This window comes from Syngnathus floridae, unplaced genomic scaffold (genome assembly GCF_059516105.1).
Source record: "Syngnathus floridae isolate MCC-2025c unplaced genomic scaffold, RoL_Sflo_1.0 HiC_scaffold_313, whole genome shotgun sequence".
Lineage (NCBI taxonomy): Eukaryota > Metazoa > Chordata > Actinopteri > Syngnathiformes > Syngnathidae > Syngnathus > Syngnathus floridae.
Window position 1 is genome coordinate 13,711 of NW_028284271.1, and position 6,290 is coordinate 20,000.

The window sequence follows — 6,290 nt, forward strand, 5'->3', positions numbered from 1 at the left end:
GGCTGGTCCGCGGGCCATTTAGGGTCCCGCGAGTTAGCGATCGCGGTCCGGAATTCTAGCCGGCCGGGAACCACCGCGAGGCGGATGGGTGCTCACCGAGGTCCCGCCGGCTGGTCCGCGGGCCATTTAGGGTCCCGCGAGGTACCGATCGCGGTCCGGAATTCTACCCGGCCAGGGACCACCGCGAGGCGGATGGGTGGTCACCGAGGTCCCGCCGGCTGGTCCGCGGGCCATTTAGGGTCCCGCGAGTTAGCGATCGCGGTCCGGAATTCTAGCCGGCCCGGAGCCACCCAGAGGCCGTGCACACGCGCCGGGTGGCCGGAAATACCTCCAGCCGAGCGGACATGCACTTTGTAAGCACCTTGGACGAGATGGCTGAGCCTTACTCGACTTCCAGCACCCCGGCTAAGCGTTCTCCACGGCCCGCTGTGCTTCCAGAAGACCTCCAGCCGGTCCTCATGGTGCTTTACTCCTCACTCTCTAAGCCGGCCCAGGCTTCCAGCACCCCGGCTAAGCGTTCTCCACGGCCCGCTGTGCTTCCAGAAGACCTCCAGACGGTCCTCATGGTGCTTTACTCCTCACTCTTTAAGCCGAACGAGGCTTCCAGCACCCCGGCTAAGCATTTTACGCGGCCCGCCGAGCCTCCACAGCACTTCCAGCCGGTTCCACGGCTGCTTTCCTCCTCACTGTTTAAGCCGAACGAGGCTTCCAGAGCCCCGGCTAAGCGTTTTGCGCGGCCCGCTGAGCTTCCAGAGCACCTCCAGCCGGTTCCCCGGCTGCTTTCCTCCTCACTTTCTAAGCCGCCCGAGGCTTCCAGAGCCCCGGCTAAGCGTTCTCCACGTCCCGTTGATCTCCCCGGAGGTCGTAACGGGGAATTACCTCCCTCCAGCGGACACGGCGGGTAAATACGCCACCTCTCGCACTTAGCGCACACACCCGTTGCTGCGCGTCCGGTGGCACTTTGAGCGGCCAAACGGCGGGAGTAACAGTCACTCTCTTAAGTTAGGCTCATTTGACATTTTCTTGAACGGTTCGTGGATAAATATGTGATATATACTACATATGATCGCATTTATAGTCAAATCTTTTCAAAATGTCATTCTCCGGGTGCATTCCTCCTCGCTTCTTAAGCCGAACGAGGCTTCCAGAGCCCCGGTTAAGCGTTTTACGTGGCCCGCCGAGCCTCCACAGCACCTCCAGCCGGTTCTCCGGGTGCTCCCATCCTCACTGTTTAAGCCGAACGAGGCTTCCAGAGCCCCGGCTAAGCGTTTTACGCGGCCCGCTGAACTTCCACAGCACCTCCAGCCGGTTCTCCGGGTGCTCCCATCCTCACTGTTTAAGCCGAACGAGGCTTCCAGAGCCCCGGCTAAGCGTTTTACGCGGCCCGCTGAGCTTCCACCGCACCTCCAGCCGGTTCCCCGGCTGCTTTCCTCCTCACTGTTTAAGCCGAACGAGGCTTCCAGAGCCCCGGCTAAGCGTTTTGCGCGGCTCGCCGAACTTCCACAGCACCTCCAGCCGGTCCTCGGGGTGCTTTCTTCCCAACTATTGACGCCCGAGGAGGCTTCCAGCACCCCGGCTAAGCGTTCTCCGCGTCCCGCTGATCTTCCCGGAGCTTGTAACGGGGAAATACCTCCCTCTAGCGGACACGGCGGGTAAATACGCCACCTCTCGCACTTAGCGCACACACCCGTTGCTGCGCGTCTGATGGCACTTTGAGCGGCCAAACGGCGGGAGTAACTGTCACTCTCTTAAGGTAGGCTCACTTGAGATTTTTTTAACCGTCCGCGGAGGCGACCGGGACCACCGGGACAGCCGGGAGGCCGTGCGCGCGGGCCAAGTGGCCGAAAATAGCTCCAGGCCGACCGGATCGGCTAGTTGTAGGCACCGCGGATGAGATCGCGGAGCATTATTCGACTTCCAGCGGCCCGTGCGCTCACGCACGCCGCCCGGCACCTCCGGGAGGCCGTGCGCATGCGCAAGTTGCCGAAAATAGCTCCTAGCCGACCGGATCGGCTGTTTGTGAGCACCGCGGATGAGATCGCGGAGCTTCATCCGACTTCCAGCGGCCGGTGCGCTCGCGCACTCCACCCGGCACCTCCGGGAGGCCGTGCGCGCGCGCCAAGTGGCCCAAAATAGCTCCAGCCCAGCGGATCTGCACTCCGCGGATGAGATCGCGGAGCTTTTTTCGACTTCCAGCGGCCGGCGCGCACGACGAGCGGACCCGGTGACGGTCCAGCTCCACCCGGTACCTCGCACGGCCCGCTTCTCCCCCCCGCGCGGACTTCCGAGCGCTCGGGGAGACGTTCGGAAGCCGCCGGTGACGTTGGAGCGGGGAAATACCTCCCTCCAGCGGACACGGCGAGTAAATACACCTTCGGCCAAACGGCGGGAGTAACTATGACTCTCTTAAGGTAGCGGCACTCGACATCTTTTTCACGGTTCGTGGACGACCCGGCCGGTTCTCGGGGGTGCTTTTTCTCCTAACTCTTGACCCCCGAGGAGGCTTCCAGAGCCCCGGCTAAGCGTTTTACGCGGCCCGCTGAACTTCCACAGCACCTCCAGCCGGTTCTCCGGGTGCTCCCATCCTCACTGTTTAAGCCGAACGAGGCTTCCAGAGCCCCGGCTAAGCGTTTTACGCGGCCCGCCGAGCTTCCACAGCACCTCCAGCCGGTTCTCATGATGCATTCCTCCTCACTTTCTAAGCCGAACGAGGCTTCCAGAGCCTCGGCTAAGCGTTTTACGCGGCCCGCTGAGCTTCCACAGCACCTCCAGCCGGTTCCCCGGGTGCTTTCCTCCTCACTATTTAAGCCGAACGAGGCTTCCAGAGCCTCGGCGAAGCGTTTTACGCGGCCCGCTGGACTTCCAGAGCACCTCCAGCCGGTTCCCCGGGTGCTTTCCTTCTCACTGTTTAAGCCGAACTAGGCTTCCAGAGCCCCGGCTAAGCGTTTTACGCGGCCCGCCGAGCCTCCACAGCACTTCCAGGCGGTTCTCCGGGTGCTTCACTCCTCACTCTTTAAGCCGAACGAGGCTTCCAGAGCCCCGGCTAAGCGTTTTACGCGGCCCGCTGAGCTTCCACCGCACCTCCAGCCGGTTCCCCGAGTGCTTTACTCCTCACTTTCTAAGCCGAACGAGGCTTCCAGAGCCCCGGCTAAGCGTTCTCCGCGTCCCGCTGATCTTCCCGGAGCTTGTAACGGGGAAATACCTCCCTCTAGCGGACACGGCGGGTAAATACGCCACCTCTCGCACTTAGCGCACACTCGCGTTGCTGCGCGTCTGATGGCACTTTGAGCGGCCAAACGGCGGGAGTAACTGTCACTCTCTTATGGTAGGCTCACTTGAGATTTTTTTAACCGTCCGCGGAGGCTACCGGGACCACCGGGACAGCCGGGAGGCCGTGCGCGCGGGCCAAGTGGCCGAAAATAGCTCCAAGCCCAGCGGATCGGCTGTTTGCAAGCACCGCGGATGAGATCGCGGAGCTTTATCCGACTTCCAGCGGCCGGTGCGCTCGCGCACTCCACCCGGCACCTCCGGGAGGCCGTGCGCGCGCGCCAAGTGGCCCAAAATAGCTCCAGCCCAGCGGATCGGCTCTTTACAAGCACCGCGGATGAGATCGCGGAGCATTATTCGACTTCCAGCGGCCCGTGCGCTCACGCACTCCACCCGGCACCTCCGGGAGGCCGTGCGCGCGCGCCAAGTGGCCGAAAATAGCTCCAAGACGACCGGATCGGCTGTTTACAAGCTCCGCGGATGAGATCGCGGAGCTTTATGCGACTTCCAGCGGCCGGTGCGCTCGCGCACTCCACCCGGCACCTCCGGGAGGCCGTGCGCGCGCGCCAAGTGGCCCAAAATAGCTCCAGCCCAGCGGATCTGCACTTTACAAGCTCCGCGGATGAGATCGCGGAGCTTCATTCGACTTCCAGCGGCCGGTGCGCTCGCGCACTCCACGCGGCACCATCCGGGAGGCCGTGCGCGCAGCGCCAAGTGGCCCAAAATAGCTCCAGCCCAGCGGATCGGCTGTTTACAAGCACCGCGGATGAGATCGCGGAGCTTTATTCGACTTCCAGCGGCCGGCGCGCACGACGAGCGGACCAGGTGACGGTCCAGCTCCACACGGTACCTCGCACGGCCCGCTTCTCCCCCCCGCGCGGACTTCCGAGCGCTCGGAGAGACGTTCGGAAGCCGCCGGTGACGTTGGAGCGGGGAAATACCTCCCTCCAGCGGACACGGCGAGTAAATACACCTTCGGCCAAACGGCGGGAGTAACTATGACTCTCTTAAGGTAGCGGCACTCGACATCTTTTTCACGGTTCGTGGAGGACCCGGCCGGTTCTCGGGGGTGCTTTTTCTCCTAACTCTCGACGCCCGAGGAGGCTTCCAGAGCCCCGGCTAAGCGTTTTCCGCTGGCCGATGAGCTTCCAGAGCACCTCCAGCCGGTTCTCATGGGGCTTTCCTCCTAACTCTTGAAGCCCGAGGAGGCTTCCAGAGCCCCGGCTAAGCGTTTTACGCGGCCCGCCGAGCTTCCACAGCACCTCCAGCCGGTTCTCATGATGCATTCCTCCTCACTTTCTAAGCCGAACGAGGCTTCCAGAGCCCCGGCTAAGCGTTTTACGCGGCCCGCCGAGCTTCCACAGCACCTCCAGCCGGTTCTCATGATGCATTCCTCCTCACTTTCTAAGCCGAACGCGGCTTCCAGAGCCCCGGCTAAGCGTTTTACGCGGCCCGCTGGACTTCCACAGCACCTCCAGCCGGTTCCCCGAGTGCTTTCCACCTCACTTTCTAAGCCGAACGAGGCTCCAAGCGCCCCGGCTAAGCGTTCTCCGCGTCCCGGTGATCTTCCCGGAGGTCGTAACGGGGAAATACCTCCCTCCAGCGGACACGGAGAGAAATTACACCGCCTCTCGCACACAGGCGGGTAAACGGCGGGAGTAACTATGACTCTCTTAAGGTAGCCTGACTTGACATCTGTTTAACGGTTCGTGGATAAATACATGATATATACAACTTATGCTCGCATTTACAGCCAAATAATATAAAGTGAGCATTCGGTTATAAACATTGTATTCATAATGTTTATAGGTGATGTTAATATTTATATATTTAATGTTTATAGGTGATGTTAATATTTATATATTTAATGTTTATAGGTGATGTTAATATTTATATATTTATTTTGTACATCATGTTATGGTTGTACGACACTTGCTATAGGATCATGATGTGATCATATCGGCGGGAGTCGGCCCGGGCTCCGGGTGAAGAGGCCGAATTCTCGACACTCGCGGCCGACCGGGGAACCAGCAGAGGCGGACGCATCGCGGTGCGAGAGCCCTTGGCACTTAGAAAAAATTTGGCAAAAGTCGCTCCGGGCTCCGGGTGGAGAGGCCGAATTATCGCCACTCGCGGCCGACCGGGGAACCAGCAGAGGCGGACGCATCGCGGCGCGAGAGCCCTTGGCACTTAGAAAAAAAATGGCAAAAGTCGCTCCGGGCTCCGGGTGAAGAGGCCGAATTCTCGCCACTCGCGGCCGACCGGGGAACCAGCGAAGGCGGGTAAGCTTTCTAGGGAGCCCCGCCGGCTGGTCCGCGGGCCGAACGTGGTCCCGTAAAGTACCGACAGCGGACGCCGACCCACGCCCGGTAAGAACCACCGAGAGGCGGACACGCTCTCCGACGAGCCCCGCCGGCCGTTCCGCGGCGGGAAATGCGCCCTCTGGCGGACACGCCGTTGTAAATGAATGGGCTTTGGCACTTAGTGCATTTTCGCAAAAGTTGAGCCGCGCTCCGGGCGAAGAGGCCGAATTCTCGCTACTCGCGGCCGACCGGGGAACCAGCGAAGGCGGGTAAGCTTTCAAGAGAGCCCCGCCGGCTGGTCCGCGGGCCGAACGTGGTCCCGTAAAGTACCGACAGCGGACGGCGACCCACGCCCGGCAGGAACCACCGAGAGGCGGACACGCTCTCCGACGAGCCCCGCCGGCCGGTCCGCGGCGGGAAATGCGCCCTCTGGCGGACACGCCGTTGTAAATGAATGGGCTTTGGCACTTAGTGCATTTTCGCAAAAGTTGAGCCGCGCTCCGGGCGAAGAGGCCGAATTCTCGCCACTCGTGGCCGACCAGGGAACCAGCGAAGGCGGGTAAGCTTTCAAGAGAGCCCCGCCGGCTGGTCCGCGGGCCGATTATGGTCCCGTCACCCACCGACAGCGGACGCCGACCCACGCCCGGCAAGGAACCACCCAGAGGCGGACACGCTCTCCGACGAGCCCCGCCGTCCGGTCCGCGGCGGGAAATGCGCCCT